Genomic DNA, 21,363 nt, shown 5'->3' on the forward strand with positions numbered 1-21,363 from the left:
CCAGACGGCACTGGGATCTGGATCCACCGACAGTACACCGGATCTGGCTACCCCCGGTGGAAGCCTCCTTCAAACGGGGCTCCCCGGGGACGCGGTGCCTCTCAATTTAGACCCAGCATCTTTCTCCTTGGTAGAATTCTTCTAAGGCCTACATACCTTTGTCCACATGCAACTGGTGCCCCCGATACCACAGCCTGCCCCAGAGGACCGAACGTCCCGGGACCCTCTAAACCCAGAGAAGTGCCCCTCCCACCTCAGAGCCCCAACTTTGGGGATGTGGACACCTCGGATGAGGATCAAGATCCCTGGAGGAAGGGGAAATCCCTCCAGGAACGGAACCTTACCGAACCATGAGGCGTTTCTTCACTAAAGATGAACTATCAGACCTCGTGGCTCACAGCTTGAAAGAGCTCGCTATCGCAGGCACGAGTGCCACAAGGGAACCAAAGACGAACCCCCTCCTTGAGGGACTCCGTCAGGCCTCCCACCATTTTCCTTTGCTGCAGGCTGTTCAACAGCTGATTGGCCTGGAATGGGAGGCTCCGGAGGCCATGTTCAAGGGGGGACGGACCCTGGCAGCCCTATACCCCCGGACCCCGCCGCTAAAGACCTCCTGGCATTCCCCAAAGTGGATGCCATGGTCTACGTGGTCTCAAAGCGCATTACCGTCCCAGGCAAGGGAGGATCGGCACTCAAGGATGCCCAGGACAGACATCTCGAATCCATCCTTAAACAGTCATTCGACGTTTCAGCTATGTCACTACAGATCGCGGCCTGCTGTGCCATGGTGACACACGCCTGCTTATCAAAGACCAGGAACGCCACCACACCAGTCAAAGCACTAAAACCAGCAGTATCATTCCTCACAGATGTGGCCTCCGACCTGGTGCGCACCGCAGCCAGAGGCGTCTCGTCCGTTGTGGCAGCCAGAAGACAACTCTGGCTCAGAAGCTGGTCAGCTGATGTGATGTCCAAGACGAGACTCACGAGAATGCCCTTTAAGGGAAACGTCCTGTTCGGAAGCGAACTGGAGAAGTTAGCTGACAAATGGGATGAATCCCCAGTACCGTGGCTACCGGAGGACAAGAACAAGAGAAGCCAGCGCCCCTCCCCCTGACCAACTAAGGGCAGGGGATCACAGCCCTTCAAACCATACAGAAGTACATATCAAGCATCTCGCCCCGCAGGCAGGGGCCAGTCCTTTCGGAACAAACACAGTAAAAGGGGAGCCGGTGCTGGTCCACGCCCTAGTCGCACCCCGCAATGAAGATCAGCCGACCCATCCACAGGAAGAAGCCATAGGGGGGGCAGGCTTGCCCTATTCTACCAAAGATGGGTCGAGATCACTTCGGCCATGTGGTCCTAACCATCATTCGAGAGGGATATTTTCTGGACTTCCACAACATCCCTCCGGACAAGTTTGTGAAATCTCGCTGCCATGACCCTTTCAAGAGGATGGCAGTGGAATCTACACTAACCAAATTGCTCGACTTAAAGGCCATAACGCCGGTGCCCACGCAACAAGAAAATACAGGGCACTATTCCATTTATTTTATCGTTCCCAAGAAAGAGGGTACGTTCTGGCCCATCCTGGACCTCAAGTCCGTCAATTGCCACCTGAGGGCACCTCGCTTCCCTATGCTCGGTCATAAGAGTGATATAGCCGGGAGAATTTCTCACATCTCTGGATCTGTCAGAAGCCTACCTGCACATCCCGATCCATCCTGAGCATCAGCGTTTTTTATGCTTTGCGATCCTGGACCACCACTACCAGTTCTGGGCACTACCCTTCGGGCTAGACACAGCACCCCGAACGTTCACCACAATCATGGTTGTGGCGGCGACACTGAGGAAAGGAGTCCTCGTACACCCATATCTGGACGATTGGCTGGCTGATCAGGGCAAAATCACCAGAGGAAAGTCATCAGGCGACCACCAGAATCAAAATTCTACTGGAGAACCTCAGGTGGGTGGTCAACACAAACAAGAGCTGGCTGCAGCCCTCCCAATCTCTGGAATACCTGGGGGTCTGGTTCGACACCAGACAAGACAAGGTCATTCTGACTCCTACAAGGATAACAAAACTGATGAACCAATTGCAAAACCTGTTAAGCAGTCTTCGCCCCCAAGGCATCATGACATCCACACTGGAAGTGGTCCCATGGGCAAGAGCTCACATGCGATCCCTATAGTGTTCCCTACTGTCACGATGGAATCCGATGTCCAAGAATTACTCTGTTTGCCTCCAGCTCCCGGAGGAAGCTCGAACCCAGCTACAATGGTGGCTACAAGAAGACCATCTGAGCAAGGGAGTAAGGCTATCCCCACAGACCTGGATCCTGCTCTCCACGGATGTGAGTTTACGAGGGTGGAGAGCCCACTGCCAGGAATTGACCACCCAGGGGCAGTGGGACAAGGAAGAGTCAGGATGGAACATCAACCGACTGGAAGCATGGGCAGTCAGGCTAGCCTGCCTACGGTTCAGTCACAGATTCTGGGGTGAATCGGTCAGAGTCATGTCGGACAACGCCACAACAGTGGCCTTCATCAACCACCAGGGAGGAACCAGAAGCCAACAGATGTCCCTGGAAATAGACCCCCTAATGGCGTGGGCGGAATCAAACTTACAAGAGATCTCAGCCGCCCACATCGCGGGAAAAGACAACATCACTGTGGATTACCTCAGCAGAGAAAGTCTAGACCCAGGGGAATGGAGGCTGTCGAACACAGCCTTTCAGTTGATAGTAAACTGCTGGGGAACACCAGCCATGGACCTCCTGGCAAGCTGGTCAAATGCCCAAGTTCCCAACTTCTTTTGTCGCAGACGGGAACCACAATCCCAAAGGATCGATGCTCTCGTCCAGACCTGGCCACAGGAAATCCTGCTATACGCCTTCCCACTGTGGCCACTACTGGGTGGAATCATCTGCAAGATAGAACACCACAGGGGACCAGTACTTCTAGTGGCCCCAGACTGGCCAAGAAGACCATGGTACACAGACATGCAAAGACTACTGACAGGGAGCCCTCTACCTCCTCACAGGGATCTGCTCCAATAAGGCCTGATCCTCCACGAAGAACCAACTTGATTCTCTCTTATGGTCTGGCCATTGAGAAGACACGCCTGGAGAAGAGTGGATACGTGGGGGCGGTGATTGACACTCTGCTCCGAGCATGCAAGTTTTCCATCTCTCTAACCTACATACGAATATAGACAATATTCGAAGCCTGGTGTGAAGACTGCGACAACCTCCCGCGGCCAGTCAAAATTCCCACAATTCTGGAATTCCTGCAGAACAGCTTATAGAAGAGGTTGTCTCTCAACTCCATCAAGGTGCAGGTGGCTGCGTTGGCCTGCTACAGAGCCAAGATGGGGGGGGCGGTAGCCTAGCCTCTCACTGAGACATAGAGCCTGGAAAAAAAAAAAAAAAGGCAAATCTCAGATACAGGGGAACAAAACCCCCATGGAACTAATTCCAGGGTCACCGGCAGCGGCTCACCAAGGAAGCATTTTCGGAGCCCTGCAAGATCATTCTTCCCTCTACAAGAAGAAGGAAATTGTTGGACCAGTTGCGAGAACTGTTGAGCTATCCTCACCCCAAGGTATGGGACTACCTCTAAGCCCTTGTTCTCATGACATCGACCCTAGAAGTCGTCCCATGGGCAAGGGCCCACATGCGCCCACTACAACGTACCCTACTGTCACGATGAAACCCGATGTCCCAGAACTATGCCGTTCGCCTCCGGCTTCCGGCAGAGATCTGGACCCAGCTCCAATGGTGGCTACAGGAAGACCATCTGAGCAAGGGAGTAAGACTATCACCCCCGATCTGGATCTTGCTCACCACAGATGCGAGCCTGCGAGGGTAGGGAGCCCACTGCCAGGAACTGACGGCCCAGGGGCAATAGGACAAGGAAGAATCGGGATGGAACATAAACCGCCTGGAAGCCCGAGCGGTCAGACTAGCCTGTCTAAGGTTCAGTCACAGACTCCGAGGCGAATCTGTCAGAGTTATGTCGGACAATGCCACAACAGTTGCCTACATCAACCGCCAGGGAGGAACCAGAAGCCAACATATCTCCCTGGAAATAGACCCCCTAATGGCGTGGGCGGAAGCAAACCTGCAAGGGATCTCAGCCGCCCACATCGCAGGAAAAGACAACGTCACTGCGGACTAACTCAGCAGAGAGAGTCTAGACCCTGGGGAATGGACACTGTCAGCTATGGAGCTCCTGGCAACCCGGTCCAACACCCAAGTTCCCAAGTTCTTCAAGCCGCAGACAAGAACCACAATCCTAGGGAATCGACGCCCTCGTCCAGACGTCGCCACAGGGAGATCTGCTGTACGCCTTTCCCCCATGGCCACTACTGGGCGGGATCATCCGCAAGATAAACACCACAGGGGGGCTAGTACTTCTAGTGGTCCCGGACTGGCCAAGAACACCATGGTACGCAGACATGCGAAGACTGCGGGGATCCCTCTGTGCCTACCTCCACACAAGGAGCTGCATCGTGGCTTCCGACAATTCCCACTTGCCTGGGTCTAACTGTGTCTAACTCAAGAAGTTCACTACTCCATCTATTTTGTTGCCCAAAGAAGGAAGGTGCGTTTCATCCATAAGAACATAAGAAAATGCCATACTGGGTCAGACCAAGGGTCCATCAAGCCCAGCATCCTGTTTCCAACAGTGGCCAATCCAGGCCATAAGAACCTGGCAAGTACCCAAAAACTAAGTCTATTCCATGTAACCATTGCTAATGGCAGTGGCTATTCTCTAAGTGAACTTAATAGCAGGTAATGGACTTCTCCTCCAAGAACTTATCCAATCCTTTTTTAAACACAGCTATACTAACTGCACGAACCACATTCTCTGGCAACAAATTCCAGAGTTTAATTGTGCGTTGAGTAAAAAAGAACTTTCTCCGATTAGTTTTAAATGTGCCCCATGCTAACTTCATGGAGTGTCCCCTAGTCCTTCTACTATCCGAAAGAGTAAATAACCGATTCACATCTACCCGTTCTAGACCTCTCATGATTTTAAACACCTCTATCATATCCCCCCTCAGTCGTCTCTTCTCCAAGCTGAAAAGTCCTAACCTCTTTAGTCTTTCCTCATAGGGGAGTTGTTCCATTCCCCTTATCATTTTGGTAGCCCTTCTCTGTACCTTCTCCATCGCAATTATATCTTTTTTGAGATGCGGCGACCAGAATTGTACACAGTATTCAAGGTGCGGTCTCACCATGGAGCGATACAGAGGCATTATGACATTTTCCGTTTTATTCATCATTCCTTTTCTAATAATTCCCAACATTCTGTTTGCTTTTTTGACTGCCGCAGCACACTGAACCGACGATTTCAATGTGTTATCCACTATGACACCTAGATCTCTTTCTTGGGTTGTAGCACCTAATATGGAACCCAACATCGTGTAATTATAGCATGGGTTATTTTTCCCTATATGCATCACCTTGCACTTATCCACATTAAATTTCATCTGCCATTTGGATGCCCAATTTTCCAGTCTCACAAGGTCTTCCTGCAATTTATCACAATCTGCTTGTGATTTAACTACTCTGCACAATTTTGTGTCATCTGCAAATTTGATTATCTCACTCGTCGTATTTCTTTCCAGATCATTTATAAATATATTGAACAGTAAGGGTCCCAATACAGATCCCTGAGGCACTCCACTGTCCACTCCCTTCCACTGAGAAAATTGCCCATTTAATCCTACTCTCTGTTTCCTGTCTTTTAGGCAGTTTGCAATCCACGAAAGGACATCGCCACCTATCCCATGACTTTTTACTTTTCCTAGAAGCCTCTCATGAGGAACTTTGTCAAACGCCTTCTGAAAATCCAAGTATACTATATCTACCGGTTCACCTTTATCCACATGTTTATTAACTCCTTCAAAAAAGTGAAGCAGATTTGTGAGGCAAGACTTGCCCTGGGTAAAGCCATGCTGACTTTGTTCCATTAAACCATGTCTTTCTATATGTTCTGTGATTTTGATGTTTAGAACACTTTCCACTATTTTTCCTGGCACTGAAGTCAGGCTAACCGGTCTGTAGTTTCCCGGATCGCCCCTGGAGCCCTTTTTAAATATTGGGGTTACATTTGCTATCCTCCAGTCTTCAGGTACAATGGATGATTTTAATGATAAGTTACAAATTTTTACTAATAGGTCTGAAATTTCATTTTTTAGTTCCTTCAGAACTCTGGGGTGTATACCATCCGGTCCAGGTGATTTACTACTCAATTTGAAAAAGGTGAATGCAGCCCTCAAGGTGCTGCGCTTCCAAATGGAGACTTTATGGTCTGAGATAGCGGCGGTTTGCAAAGGGGGGTTTTTGGCTTCGCTGGATCTCATGGAGGCCTATCTATATATTCCCATCCATTGGGACTCGCAGTGTTTCTCCACTTCATGGTCCTTCGACAACATTTTCAGTTTCAGGTTCTTCCTTTCAGCCTGGCCTCAGCCCAATGCACCTTCACCAAGGTGATGATAGTGGTAGCAGCAGCTCTTCAGAAGGAGGGGGTTCTGGTACATCCATATCTTGATGACTGGCTTATCAGGGTGAAGTTGAAGGAGCTCTGTTACCAATCGGTCCACAAGGTTCTCAATGTTCTTCAGTCACTCTGGTAGTGAACATATTGAAGAGTCATTTGACACCGACTCAGTCCTTGGAGTACCTTGGCACTCGGTTCGACACTCTGCTCGGCAAAGTGTATCTTTCAGAGGAGAGAGTTCTAAAACTGCAGACTCAAGTTCGTCGGTTGTTGTAATTGCGCATACACAAGGTCTGGGATTATTTGCAGGTTCTGGGCTTGATGGCATTGACCCTGGACTTGGTTCCATAGGCCTTTTTCTATATGAAACCATTACAGAGGGTGCTTTTGGCTCATTGGAAACCAGTCTCAGAGGAATTTCAGCTGCCATTGCTTCTTCAGGGTGTTGCCAGAGAGTCTCTCTTAGTGGCTTCAGACTTCCAATGAGGGGTGGATCTCGAGGTCCCAGACTGGGTGCTAGTTACTACCGTTGCCAGTCTCTCTGGCTGGGGAGCGATGTGTCAGTGTCATTCAGTCCAGGGTTCCTGGTTTGTGAGAGAATCTGTGTGGTCGTATCAACCGATTGGAGACCAGGGCGGTCCATCTAGCCTTGAGCGGGTTTCTGCCATTGGTGCAGGGTCGTTCAGTGAGAATTCAATCGGCAGGGTGGAACCAAGAGCCAGGCGGTAGCCTGGGAAGCACAAGATTTAATGCTTTGGGCAGAAAGACACCTGGAGCACAAAGCTGCATCCCACATAGCAGGGGTTGAAAATGTTCAAGCGAACTTCTTGAGTCAGACACAGTTAGACCCAGGCAAGTGGGAATTGTCGGAAGCCACGATGCAGCTCATTTGGAATCAGTGGGGATCTCACGTGGATTTAATGGCGACTCGTCAGAATGCCAAAGTGTTTCAATTCTTCAGTTGGAAGCATCAACACTGAGCTGAAAGCATCAGTGCTCCAGTTCTGTTTTGGCCGCAGGGTATCCTACTTTGTGTTTCCTATCTGGCCGTTGGTGGGCAAGGCGTTGCGCCGCATAGAGAAACATTGCAGCAAGGTGATTTTGGTCGCTCCAGCGTGGCCTTGACGTCCGTGGTTCGTGGATCTGATCAACATGGCGGTGGATGGGCAGATTCGCTTCAGGTATCTGGAGGGTCTTCTTCATCAGAGCCCCATATTTTCAAACCAGGCTGCTCACTTTTGTCTAGCAGCATGGCTTTTGAAAGGCAGCGGTTGAGGCATAGAGGTTATCTAGAGTCAGTCGTAACCACATTATTATAAGCCAGGTGAAAATCCACTCATATAACTTACATTAGAGTAAGGAAGGTGTTTGAATCCTGGTGTTCTGCTAATGTGGTTCATGCTTTTAGGTCTTCAATTCTTGAAATTTTCAAGATGGCTTCACTAAGGGTCTGTCTACTAACTCGCTTAAAGTACAGGTGATGGCCTTAGGCTGCCTTAGTGGTAAGATTGAGGGCTCTTCTGTTTCAGCTCACCGGATGTTATTAGGTTCCTTAGGGGAACAAAGAATTTGTGTCCTCCAGTCAAAATAATTTGTCCATCTTGGTGCCTTAATTCGGTTCTCATAGGTTTGTGTGCAGCTCCCTTTGAGCCTCTGTGGAGAGCAACACTGAAGGACCCAACTCTCAAAGTGGTTTTTCTCATGGCAATATGCTAGGCTAGAAGGATTTTGAAGTTGTAAGCATTGTTCTGTAGGGATCCCTTCCTTCAGATTTCGAATTCAGGGGTTTTCTTGAAGATAGTGCCTTCTTTTTTTTTTAACCAAAAGTGGTTTCCACCTTTCATGGGAACCAACGGTGGATCTTCCAGCTTTTCCATCTCTAGATGCATCCACTCCTCATGCGAAAGAGCTCAAGCGGCTAAATGTTCAGAGAGCTCTTTTGTACTATCTCGAGGTGATGAATGATTTCAGGAGGTCGGACCACCTCTTTGGTGGAGCAGAGCGAAACGAGATGGGTCCACTTACATTGCTTGCAGTCGTGAAATTCCGGAGGGCTTGCAGGCTCATTCCATGCATTCGCAGGTGACCTCCTGCGTGGAATCGCAACTGGTGTCTCCTCAGGAGATTTACAGAGCAGCAACTTGGAAGTCCCTTTGCACGGCACTATCATTTGGATGTGGGAGATTCAGGTTCTCCTTTTGATGAGAGTGTTCTGAGAGCGGGATATCTAGGTCCCATCCTAAGTAGAGGGCTTTGGTACATCCCAGGAGACTGGACTGAGTTGGGTACATATAGGGAAATGAAAATTGGTTCTTACCTGCTAATTATCATTCCAGTAGTACCACGGATCAGTCCAGAACCCACCCGATGGGAGTTGGGGGAGAGTCAGCCGCTCAGCTGTACTATTGTTCTTTTGAAACAGACTTGTTTGAAACAGTTTAGTAGTTCTCAATCTTTTAATTAGCTGGTTTTACATTTATTTATTTATTTATTTAAAGAATTTATATACCGGGGTTCCTGTATAGTATACATATCACCCCGGTTTACAAGGAACCATAACTATCGCTAAGGAAACGATCATTTAGCGCAGGGGTCAGGAACCTTTTTGGCTGAGAGAGCCATAAACGCCACATATTTTAAAATGTAATTCCATGAGAGCCATACAATATGTTTAAAACTAAATACAAGTAAATGTGTGCATTTTATGTAAGATCACACTTTTAAAGTACAATAAGTCTCTGAAAATATTACACCAGGCCTTAAGACACCAATACATCTCCTATTAGGAAAACGGACCAAGTCAGGCTGCTATAGAGTCCTACACAGAAACTACACGCCAGCAGAAAACCTCACCTGAATCACGTGCTGTCCCTCACCTAACATAGAATAAAGAGACCAAAACGCATAACAAGAAGCATGCAGACAAAAACTGAATTGGAAACTGCAACAAGCCAGAGTCTCTGTATGCAGTGTAACAAAGGAAAAAAGAAACATCACACATCCTTATAAAACAAATCAAGAAATATAAAATCATCAGCAGTAAAACTGTACTAACAAAAAGAACATATTTCGAAACAGCTGATGAGTGGAATATCCAATAATTAAAAACTCATATAAAACATTTCCAGATACCAACAAAATATTTCAAAATAGCAGACACAAAGATCCAGTAATGAAAAATAATAAGGATACAAAAATTTTTTTGCTCTGCATACCTGGGAACGTTTGATATCCAGGTGTCCTGAGATTGTTCTGAATTAGCAGGAGGTGGGGTGGTTTGCTTGGAACTTTCTCCTCTCTGTCACATACCAGCGCTCTCTCTCACACTGGCTCTCAATGACACACCTATACACACATGCTCTCAGTCACTCACATATACAAATGTTTTTTCTCTCTCACTTATATAGGCTCTTAATTACACATTTACACACATGCTGTCTATCTTTTCACGCTTACACACACACAGGCTTTCAATCACATAAATACATGCTGTCTTTTTCTCTCACACACAGACTCTCATTCACATGCTTACAAACATGTCCTCTCTTTCTCTCATTTACACACAGGCTCTCAATCACATACTCACATGCTCCCTCACCTAAATCAGCTCTCAATCACACACAGACACACATGGTCTCTCTCTCTCATTTAAACACAGGCTCTCAATCACATACTCACATGCTCCATCACCTAAACCAGCTGTCAATCAGACACAGACACACATGATCTCTCTCTTACTTATACACACAGGCTCTTAATCATACATACACATGATCTCTCTCACACACAAAGGATCTCAATCATACACACATACTCTTTCAAACAAACAGGTTTTCAATTACAAACTTACACATACAGGTTCCCAATGGTAAACTTACATTCATGCTCTCTCTCTCACAGGCAGGATCTCAATCACAGACATACTCTCTTTCACATATACAGGCTCTCAATCATTCACATACATGCAATCTCTCACTCACACACACAGGATCTCAAACACACATGCTTGCTCGCTCATTCACCCTCTCTCCCCCCCCCCCCCCGGGAACTCGCGGCAGCAGCAGCCACCTCCCAACGCTAACCTCCTTCATTTTCAGCCCTCGCGGAGGCGAAGGCGGAGTCCCATCGGCCGCGGTTGAAGATTTTCATTTTCCTCCGAGCCGCGCTGCAGTCTTCTTCCCGCGCAGGCACCCGATGCTCTCCACTTCCTCTTCCGGGCCGCGGGAAGAAGAGAGCACCGGCGTGCTCTCTTCTTCCCGCGGCCCGGAAGAGGAAGTGGAGAGCATCGGGTGCCTGCGCGGGAAGACCCGCGCAGGCACCCGATGACTCCAGCGCTGGCACCCGGCTGACACCCGATGACTCCCGCGCAGGCACCCGGATGATTCCAGTCGGCGTGCTCTCTTCTCCTCCCCCCCGCGGCCCGGAAGAGGAAGTGGTGAGCATCGGGTGCCTGCGCGGAAGAAGAGACCACGCTAGTGTGGTCTCTTCTTCCCGCGCAGGCACCCGATGCTCTCCACTTCCTCTTCCGGGCCGCGGGGGGGGGGAGGAGAAGAGAGCACGCCGGTGCCGCTGACTCCAGCTGTCCTGCCGCGTTCCGCCCGGGCTGACAGCATTTTAAGCCCGGGCGGCGGAGGACCGGGGAGCAGCTGGGTCAGCGGGGAACCGCGAAGTATGGCGACACGTGTCTGCGAGCCAGATGCAGCCCTCAAAAGAGCCATATCTGGCTCGCGAGCCATGGGTTCCCGACCCCTGATTTAGCGGTTTACATTGAACATTTAGCGGTTTACATTGAACATAGTTAATTTGAGAAAACATAATGAAACATAAATAAACATAAATGAACATAAATGAACATAAATAGTTAATTTGAGAGAAGTATATAAAATGGTTAACCAGTTAATAACTAAAAAGCAGGTTAATAAGTAAATAAGTAAGTAAATAACATTGAACTTGGTAGAATCTGGTAACAGGATAAAATATAGTGTTGCATATGTTTAAGTACAGTTTCGTGTTAATTTCTTCAGAAAGATGTAAGCTGGGGAAGATACGGAGGATATGAAATGCCTTTTTTCTTGCTCATTAGCTCTATGGGAATGCTTGTTCGAACAACCAAGTCTTAAGTTTCTTTTTAAATGTAGTGTGGCACGGTTCAAGGCGAAGGTCCGGAGGGAGCGAGTTCCAGAGAGAAGGGCCCGCTGTGGATAGAGCACGTTTCCTCAGGGAGGATTTCGCCTGTTGTGTGGTTAGTCTGTAATGATATGCGCTTCTAGTTGGTTTCACTGATGTGTGTAGCTGAATTTGAAATGTTAAATTGAGTGGAGCGATATTATGTAAGGCCTTATGTATCATCATTAAGGACTTGAATTGGATCCTGTATTTTATCGGGAGCCAGTGTAGATGATGCAGGATTGGGGTGATATGGTCTCTTTTTTTGGCATTTGAGAGGATTCTTGCCGAGGCATTCAGGACCATCTGAAGTGGTTTTGTGGTGCAAGCTGGTAGGCCAAGGAGGAGAGAGTTACAGTAGTCCAGTTTTGGGAGTATGATGGCTTGTAGCACCATGCGGAAATCTCTGTACAGAAGGAGTGGTTTTAGTTTCTTTAAGGTTTGTAGTTTAAAGAAACATTCTTTTGTTGTGTTGTTGACGAATTTGTTGAAGCTGAATCCACCGTCTAAGATGACTCCCAGGTCCTTTACTTGTTGAGAAAAGGTATCCGGAATTTGGTTGGCATTCGGAGGAGTGGATGGGACATAGTTTTCCGGTGCTATAATGAGGATTTCAGTTTTGTTTGTGTTTAAGACTAGGTTGAGGCTGGTGAGTAGGTTGTTGATAGCTGCGAGACATTTACTCCAGTGTGACATGGCTTTGTGTAGTGTGTCCTCTATAGGGATGAGGATTTGTATGTCATCCGCATATAGGAAGTGTATAAGCTTGAGGTTGGTGAGTAATTGGCAGAGAGGGAGAAGATATATATTGAAGAGAGTCGGGGAGAGGGATGATCCTTGCGGAACTCCCCTTTTAGATTCGATGGCACGAGACTCTTTGTTATTTATCCTGACCTTGTATGATCTGTCCTCCAAAAATGATTCGAACCAGTTGAACGCTGCTCCTGTAATGCCAATGTCCGTTAGGCGTTGCAGGAGGCACAGGTGGTTTACGGTATCGAACGCTGAAGAGAGATCCAGGAGAGCGAGGAGGCAAGGTTGGCCTTTTTCTAGGTTAAAGATAATGGTGTCTGATAGTGAGGCTAATAGCGATTCTGTGTTCCTAGTTTTACGAAATCCAAATTGGTTTGGGGTGAGGATGTTATTTTCTTCAAGAAAATCTGAGAGTTGTTTGTTAACCACTTTTTCCATAGTTTTGGCTAACATAGGGAGGTTTGCTATAGGTCTGAAGCTGGCTGGATCTGAGGTGGGAAGGTTGGGTTTTTTGAGGAGCGGTTTGAGTATGGCTAACTTGAGTTGGTTGGGAACTTGCCCTTGAGTGAGAGAGCAGTTGATGATGTCTGCAACAGGTTTGGCTATGGTGTTGGTGATCATACTCAGGGTGTTTGAAGGGATATAGTCCGATGGGTGAGAGGAAGGTTTTATCTTCTTGAGAATGTTCTCTATTTCTAAAGTAGATGTGGGATCAAACTTGTCCAGCACTGATGGGGTTGTGTTAGGTTGTAAGGTGGTTGAGTGCAATGATTGTTGGGCGGTTGAGTGCGGAGGCTGTTGATCTGTTGTGTCCAAAGATTGTTGAGCGGTTGAGTGATCTGATTGGCTTTTTTATTTTATGCTTGGGTACAGATCAATACTGAGGAACTGCAGGTGCCACTAGGGTTTATGAAGCATGAACCTTTCTCTGTCTCCATCTGTGGGCAGGGATGCATAAACCTTGGAGTCTGGACTGATCTGTAGTACTACAGGAATGAAAATTAGCAGCTAACAACCAATTTTCCTTTCCCTGCCTAGTTCATCCATTTGCAGTGGTGGTCCTTAGGGGGTCACAGAGCATGGCTGTACCTTGAACATGGTATATGTGCACCCTGTGTACAGTCAACAGGTGTCACTGTTAATTATTGTCTAGGACTTCTTTATTTGGTTCTGTCAATGCTGCTTCTATAGCATCATTAGCCTATACTGCAGAAGCCAGACCCATCAGTCAAATCTAGAGCTTCTGTATGGCAGTGCACACAATTATATTTTACTCCATATTCAAAAAGTACGTTTAGAAAATTGCTAAATATCCTGCCCTATACAAAAAAAAAAAGTGTGCAAAAACATTTCCTTATCTTGGTAGACCTATCCAGTTAAATGGGTTTATACCGTCCTATCAACAGATGGAGACAGAGGACTACAAACTTCTTCAGTAACCTCATCAGTTGTAGACCCACATCACTTCAGACCAGTGGATCTTGGATATTATACAGACTGGTTAATCCCTACACTTTTCCACTCCCATTTCTGGTGCTTTTATGGTGTTGCTCCTCAAAAGACTGGCAGTGAAGCCTACTCTGGAATGGTTTCAGTGTTTGCAAGCCATTGTGCCAGTCCTGCTCAGGGATCAGGGTCAAAGTTGGTACTCCATTTATTTTGTGGTCATGAAAAACTGTTCTTATGAACCTATCTTTCATCTGGAAGGAATCGGCAAATACCTTTGGATACTTCATTTCCATATGAAACTGTTGGTTCAGTGATTGTAGGGGTAAAGCAAGGGAAATTACTCTTTTCCCTGGATCTGTCAGAGACCTACTTTCATATTCTTTTCAGGATGGTTCTTGAATGTCTGTCCTATTCTCCTTTGATATTTGAAAGTCACTAATCCTTTTTATAGAACCAATAGGATCTATTAGTTAAAATTTGTAACCCATCATTAAAATCATCCATTGTACCTGAAGACTGGAGGGTGGCCAATGTAACCCCAATATTTAAAAAAGGTTCCAGGGGCGATCCGGGTAACTATAGACAAGTGAGCCTGACTTCAGTGCCGGGAAAAATAGTGGAAACTATTCTCAAGATCAAAATCGTAGAGCATATAGAAAGACATGATTTAATGGAACACAGTCAACATGGATTTACCCAAGGGAAGTCTTGCCTAACAAATCTGCTTCATTTTTTTGAAGGGGTTAATAAACATGTGGATAACAGTGAACTGGTAGATGTAGTGTATTTGGATTTTCAGAAGGCGTTTGACAAAGTCCCTCATAAGAGGCTTCTACGAAAACTAAAATGTCATGGGATAGGAGGTGATGTCCTTTCATGAACATAAGAACATAAGAAATTGCCATGCTGGGTCAAACCAAGGGTCCATTAAGCCCAGCATCCTGTTTCCAACAGATGCCAAACCAGGCCACAAGAACCTGGCAATTACCCAAACACTTAGAAGATCCCATGCTACTGATGCAATTAATAGCAGTGGCTATTCCCTAAGTAAACTTGATTAATAGCAGTTAATGGACTTCTCTTCCAAGAACTTATCCAAATCTTTTTTGAACCCAGCTACACTAACTGCATTAACCACATCCTCTGGCAACAAATTCCAGAGATTTATTGTGCGTTGAGTGAAAAAGAATTTTCTCCGATTAGTCTTAAATGTGCTACTTGCTAACTTCATGGAATGCCCCCTAGTCCTTCTATTATTCGAAAGTGTAAATAACCGAGTCACATCTACTCGTTCAAGACATAAGAACATAAGAAAATGCCATACTGGGTCAGACCAAGGGTCCATCAAGCCCAGCATCCTGTTTCCAACAGTGGCCAATCCAGGCCATAAGAACCTGGCAAGTACCCAAAAATTAAGTCTATTCCATGTAACCATTGCTAATGGCAGTGGCTATTCTCTAAGTGAACTTAATAGCAGGTAATGGACTTCTCCTCCAAGAACTTATCCAATCCTTTTTTAAACACAGCTATACTAACTGCACTAACCACATCCTCTGGCAACAAATTCCAGAGTTTAATTGTGCATTGAGTAAAAAAGCTTTCTCCGATTAGTTTTAAATGTGCCCCATGCTAACTTCATGGAGTGCCCCCTCTCATGATCTTAAAGATCTCTATTATATCCCCCCTCAGCCGTCTCTTCTCCAAGCTGAAAAGCCCTAACCTCTTCAGCCTTTCCTCATAGGGGAGCTGTTCCATCTCCTTTATCATTTTGGTTGCCCTTCTCTGTACCTTCTCCATTGCAACTATATCTTTTTTGAGATACGACGACCAGAATTGTACACAGTATTCAAGGTGTGGTCTCACCATGGAGCGATATAGAGGCATTATGACATTTTCCATTTTATTAACCATTCCCTTCCTAATAATTCCTAACATTCTATTTGCTTTTTTGACTGCTGCAGCACACTGAGCCGACGATTTCAATGTATTATCTACTATGACGCCTAGATCTCTTTCTTGGGTGGTAGCTCCTAATATGGAACCTAACATCGTGTAACAACAGCAAGGGTTATTTTTCCCTATATGTAACACCTTGCACTTGTCCACATTAAATTTCATCTGCCATTTGGATGCCCAATCTTCCATTCTTGCAAGGTCCTCCTGTAATGTATCACAGTCTGCTTGTGATTTAACTACTCTGAACAATTTTGTATCATCCGCAAATTTGATAATGTCACTCGTCGTATTCCTTTCCAGATCATTGATATATATATTGAAAAGCACCGGTCCAAGTACAGATCCCTGAGGCACTCCACTGTTTACCCTTTTCCACTGAGAAAATTGACCATTTAGTCCTACTCTCTGTTTCCTGTCTTTTAACCAGTTTGTAATCCACAAAAGGACATCGCCTCCTATCCCATGACTTTTTAGTTTTCGTAGAAGCCTCTCATGAGGGACTTTGTCAAACGCCTTCTGAAAGATTGACCAACCACCCTAGAGAGCACAAGAGCTGTAGAACCCTGGCGACCGCCTTCTGACACAGCAACTCCAACTTTGCCCGGATCAACCAATCGTCCAAATAGGGATGCACCAGAAACCCTTCTCTTCTGAGTTGTGCCGCCACTACCACCATCACTTTGGTGAACGTGCGTGGCGCGGTGGCAAGACCGAACGGAAGAGCTCAGAATTGATATTGCTTGCCCAGGATGCAGAATCTGAGAAACCTCTGATAAGACGGCTGAATTCCTATGTGCAGATAGACTTCCGAAAGATCCAAGGAGGCTAGAAATTCGCCGGGACGAACCGATGCGACCATAGAACGGATCGTTTCCATTTTGAATCGTGGAATCCGTAGACACCTGTTGACTCCTTTTAAGTCCAGGATCGGTCTGAAGGTTCCCTCTTTCTTGGGCACTATGAAGTAAATGGAGTATCGTCCCGTATGTCTCTGACCGGGAGGCACGGGAGTGATTGCCCCCAAGTCTTCTAGGCACTGCAGAGTGTCCTGCACCGCCTCGCGCTTTTCTTGATATTCGCAAGGGGAAACGAGAAACTTGTCTAAGGGAATCTGTACAAAATCTAAAGCGTAACCTTGACTTATCACAGTTGAGGACCCACTGGTCCGACGTTATCTTGGCCCATTCCTCGACAAAAAGCGATAGCCTGGCTCCCACGATTGGGACCAGGCGAGGAACCTGTCCTTAGGAACGGGCCACACAATTCTCATTGGGAAGCCTTAGCCCCCGTTCCCGCTGGGGCTCCGGTCTGCCTCCCAAAACTTCTGCCACAAAAGGACTGCGACCACGACGACTACCGCGCAGAGCTTGAACGGTAGGACGTACCAGACGACCTCGCTGGTCTAGACTTCCTATTCCCCCGAAACCGGTGCTTATTGGAATAGGAACTCCTAGTCCGAGGCCTATCCTCCGGTAAACGAAAAGCCCTGTTTTCCCCTAAAGACTGCATGAGATCATCCAACTGCTTGCCAAACAATAACTTCCCTTTGAAGGGGAGGGAACCAAGGTGAGCCTTTGACGAACCATCTGTCGCCCAATTCCGAAGCCATAAAAGATGACGAGCTGAAACCACTGAAACCATAGATCTTGCAGACGTGCGTAGAAGATCATACAAGGCATCAGCACTGTAAGCGATTACCGCCTCCAGGCGATCCGCTTGAGTCGCTTCTGCTTCTGAAAGTCCTTCATTGGCTAGAAGCTGTAGCGCCCAGCGCAGGCCCGCCCTCAAGGCAAAATTACTGCATATAGCTGCTCGGACCCCCAGAGCCGAGACTTCAAACACCTTCTTAAGTTGAAGTTCAAGTTTTCTATCCTGTAAGTCCTTGAGGGCGGTAGCTCCTGTAACTGGAATGGTCGACCTCTTCGTCACGGCCGACACAGCCGAGTCCACTCTAGGGAGACGGAGAATCTCCAGCGCTTCCTCTGGTAATGGATATAATTTATCCATGGCCTTACTGACCTTCAGCCCGAGCTCCGGGGTATCCCATTCCCGGAACAAAATATCCGTCGCCGAATAATGAAATGGGAATGCAACTGACGGACCACTGAGGCCCAACAAAACCAGGTCCATCTTGGTTCCCGGACGGGACTCCATGGGAGGCACCTCCAAGCCGAGTTCCTGAAGAATGGCTGGAATAAATGGGGATAGCTCTTCTTTTTTAAAGAGGCGAATGACCTTAGGGTCGTCCCCTTCTACTGCTGTGGAACCTTTAGTGGTACCAGCTTTTGCTGACATGTCTCCTTCCGCCCCACCAGTACCCCCTCAGGGCTCAAAGGGCAGATCCATCTCGTCTTGAGACGTGGACTCTGTGTCAGAGTCCTGAGGAACTGACCTGAGACGTCTTTTATCCTTTGGTGGGTTGGAGCCCTTCCTGGACTCATCCCTAGAACGTCTCTTCCTAGACTTCTGTTTTCTAGATGACTTTTTCCTCAGAACTTTGTGTTTCAAAAGCTTTTGTAGCAACAGCACCAAGTCCGAGGAAAAAGTGGAGGCCGACGAGCAGGAAGCCTCCTCAGGGCTATCTTCAGATAGAGGAGAGGCAGTCCCCTCCAGAGCGTCCCCCCGAGACAGCCGTTGTTGAGGAGAAAGCGCGGGAGGCACCGGAGCCTCCCCCAGAGCTGCCCGCGTGGCCTCCTGAAAAGTTTCCAAAATGGCCGCCGTTCCCGTGCTAAGCCCCCGACCAGCCCCGGACAGCCCTTCACCACCCGGTACACAATTTGCGCGAACCGCACGCGCAACAAGCTGACCCCCGCGGCATCGGACTCCCCCCTGCCTTCCACCTGCAAGTAATAAAAATGAAAAACGAGTCGAAATAAACTTAAAACTAGCAGCAGAGAGTCGGCGCGCTGAGTAAAAAATAAAACAGTTTTTTTTTTTAATACTTGCCGGCGCTGTCCCAGGTACTGGACTCCTGCTCCAGTAGGGGTGAGTGAACCGGGCTCCCCGGTGTCAACCCCCGATGCTGCTAACCGGAAAAGGCTGGGTCCTCGACCCTTAGCAGCAGCCTCGACCAAGGGGGGATGGTCCCCTCAGGACTTTCAACCCCCCTGGGAGGAACTCATGGCGCGGGACAGGCTTCAATTCTTCTTTGTTCTTCAAAACCCTCTTTTTTTTCTTTTTTTAAACTCTCAGAGAAAGAACCTAACTAAAAAACTAACACTACCACAAACACCAAATCACAGAGACTGAGGCTTAGCAACTGCACCATCTGCTGGAGACAAAGAAAGACTGAGAGGCTGAGGCTGGCACGCTGCTATATATATGCAGGGCTGAGCCAATCAAAATCTTGCTCTGTCTCCATCTGCTGGTGCGGGAGCATAACCCAGGTGTCTGGACTGATCCGGGTACGTACAGGGAACGGTTATTTACTCTTTCAGATAATAGAAAGACTAGGGGGCACTCCATGAAGTTAGCATGTGGCACATTTAAAACTAATTGGAGAAAGTTTTTTTCCACTCAATGCACAATTAAACTCTGGAATTTGTTGCCAGAAGATGTGGTTAGTGCAGTTAGTATAGCTGTGTTTAAAAAAGGATTGGATAAGTTCTTGGAGGAGAAGTCCATTACCTGCTATTAAGTTCACTTAGAGAATAGCCACTGCCATTAGCAATGGTAACATGGAATAGACTTAGTTTTTGGGTACTTGCCAGGTTCTTATGGCCTGGATTGGCCACTGTTGGAAACAGGATGCTGGACTTGATGGACCCGTGGTCTGACCCAGCATGGCATGTTCTTATGTTCTAATGTGCAGAGTTGAGTCTTTGTTGAGCTTACTTTTTATTTTGTGTTTATTTTGTTTTGATATGTGTATGTTTTTAATGATTTTATGAATGTAAAACCTGGAAAGCACCTAGCAGTATTGATAAGTAGTATACAAATATTTAATAAATAAGATGTCTTGTTGCTTATGATTTATTTGTGTTATGTTTCTGGATGTTTTATGTTTTCTTTCTTGTGTTATGTTTTATAGCTTGTATTTTATATTGTTGAAATCCTCCTAAAACAGGTTCTGGTACTAGGGAGAACACAAATTATTGTAAATAAATAAATAAATAAATAGTTGAAGAGGAAACTGCCAAGGCGTGCCTACAGGACTTGCATTGACACTGTTTTGAGATGAAGGCCCTGGTACTCTTCCTACCAATGTCACCTTGCCAGGTCTCATGGTCATCAGCACACCAACATGTGACTGTTGGAAGATGCTTTGATGTCTTAAAGTCAAAACAAGTCTTCTAAATTGAATAATGGGTGACAATTAAAAATATTGTAAATCTGAATCATTGTAATTCAAAGTACCTTAACTTGAGGACTTCCTGTATATGTATTCATAAGTTAGGAGGGCTGATGGGATTCGAACTGGACTGTTTGGTTCAGGAAAAAAGTGAAGGACCAATAGCTGCAGACTCGATCCGATCTTTTCTCTATACAAGCCAACAAATCCCAGTGTAGTCCTACATAAATAATTAAACAATAAGTATGATTTGGTTTAATTAAATAACAATGTGCTACAAAAGTAAGTTTTTCAGTTTGCTTAGGTCATAAAACAAGTTAATCCAAACTGAAAAAGGAGGAAAGATTTACAACACAGGCTGGAAGAATTTCAAGTCATGCAGTGTGGAGGACAACACAATGATTGGTGAGTCAGTGAAATTCAGACAGGAAGAAGTTAAGTTCCCAGCAATTAACTCTTGCAAGACTGGGGTTCTTCCATGAAAGAGGGACATTGAATCATACAAGCAAACATAGAACTATAGAGGTAGATTTTAAGAGCCTGGTACGGGCGCACATCTGCGTGCATTTGCCAGCGCGCGCCTATGGATGCGGCAATGGTAAAACAAGCGTGCATGTTTTGAAATGGACTATTCGCGCATACATGTGCGCACGATTTCATATTGACGTGTGCATGTACGCACAAATGCCAGCTTGCTTGCATCAATGGGGGGATTCTACTAGACATGTGTGCCGATGCAATTACCTCTGTTCCCAGTTTTTCTCCACTTCGCCCCAGTAAAGAAGATGACTTCCTAATCCCCCTAGCTAACTTGCCTTCCTTTTACCCTGTTAGGCCACAGCCTTAAAACCCTGCTGACTACCCGCGCTTTCTTTATTTACAGCTTACACATCATCCACAGCAGAAGTAAATGTATGTGGTAGGGGACCCTGGCAGGTGCTTGTGTGCTTAAAGACTTATGCGCAGACTTCCTGGTGCAGTTCCAGCTTGCCCATGCCCCACCCAGCTCACGCCCACACCCTGCTTGCAAAAAATATTTGTGCGCGCGTACTGGGAGATACGCTCATACCAACGTGGGTTTTTAAATTCTTGCAGTGCACGCCAGGCCGAGTCATGCACATATCTACCTGCTTCAGCATGCGTAGGGCCTTGATTCGGACTGGATTGTAAATGCTGTTACTATAATGGAGGTTGACAAATACTCTGCTTATATCTCTTCCTTCACAGGAATGTAC

Source organism: Rhinatrema bivittatum, chromosome 3, assembly GCF_901001135.1.
Source record: "Rhinatrema bivittatum chromosome 3, aRhiBiv1.1, whole genome shotgun sequence".
In the NCBI taxonomy this organism is placed as follows: Eukaryota; Metazoa; Chordata; class Amphibia; order Gymnophiona; family Rhinatrematidae; genus Rhinatrema; species Rhinatrema bivittatum.